We start from the raw sequence: 1,340 nt of genomic DNA on the forward strand, positions 1-1,340 counted from the left end.
CTGGGTGGGGATATGACCATCTGCTGAGCAGCCGCCTCCCACAGCTGACCAGTTCCTGGAGTATGGGATTTCTTTCCTCCGCTCGAGTGTGGAGATGTTGGGCCAAAGAGAAATTGGGGTCTTAAAAACCTGGGGTCACTGGGCGAGGTGGCGCATACCAGTAATCCCGGCACTTTGGGAGGCTGAGGAGGGTGGATCACTAGGTTAGGAGTTCAAAACCAGCCTGGCCAAGATGGTAAAACCCTGTCTCTACTGAAAATACAAAAATTAGCTGGTCAAGGTGGTAGGTGCTTGTAATCTCAGTTACTCGGGCAGCTGAGGCAGGAGAATTGCTTGAATCTGGGCAGCAGAGGTTGCAGTGAACCGAGATCGCACCACTACACTCCAGCCTAGGCGACAGAATGAGACTCTCATCTCAAAAAAACAAAAAAAAACCAGGCGTGGTGGTGCATGCCTGCAATCTCAGCTACTTGGGATGCTGAGGCAGAATCACTTGAACCCGGGAGGTGGAGGTTTGGGTGAGCTGAGATTGCCTTTGCACTCCAGCCTGGGCAGCAAGAGTGAAACTCCATCTCAGACAAACAAATAAAACAACAAAACCTGGGGTTCTCTTATGCCTTTTCCAGGTGCCACACTCACCGGATGTGTGCAGCCTCCCCACCAGGCTATAACACAGGGGTTTAGAGCTGCCTGTGGAACCGGTGGGCCACCGAGGCAGGGCCCACTGCAAGTGGACCAGCCATTCTGCTGTCCCTCGGATGCAGGAATTAATATTCAAACTGAGATTGTCCCTCGAAAAAGTGGGACGAGCTGATCACCTTAGACCCAAGGCAAAGGAGGACTTGTTCAGGCCCGGGGAAGAGAATAGTCCCTGGGTTGGGGCCTCTAGGTGGGGGCCTTCCTGAGGGCCAGGCTCACTGGCTACCTCCTGACAGCTGCCCAAACCTGTGCGGCTGGATTCCTCGAGGCCCCTGGATAGCTGCGAGGGAGCCCACGGACTGGCTGGCCTCTGTCTGCCTTTCTTCTCTGCTCTCCCCACCCCCACCCTGTGAAATCCGAGCCCCAGGGGCTGGGCGAGCCTGACAAACCCTCTGAAGATTCCCTGAATCCATCGCTGGCCATTTTCCAGCCCCGGTCATCACCGCCCCCGGCCGCCCGTCCTCCAGACTCTGTGGGGCCACCAGGTCAGCCCCTTGTACAGGAGGACTCCCTCTCAGTGGAGAGGCCTGGGGGGTGGTAAAGAATCCAGACTTCTGTTTACCTTCCAGACCAGCTGATTGGCGCTGGCCTCAGTCTCTGTATTTTCCAGAAAAATCTTTTTTTTTTTTTTTTTTTTTTTT

Source organism: Cebus imitator, unplaced genomic scaffold (assembly GCF_001604975.1).
Source record: "Cebus imitator isolate Cc_AM_T3 unplaced genomic scaffold, Cebus_imitator-1.0 Scaffold444, whole genome shotgun sequence".
NCBI classification, from domain to species: Eukaryota; Metazoa; Chordata; class Mammalia; order Primates; family Cebidae; genus Cebus; species Cebus imitator.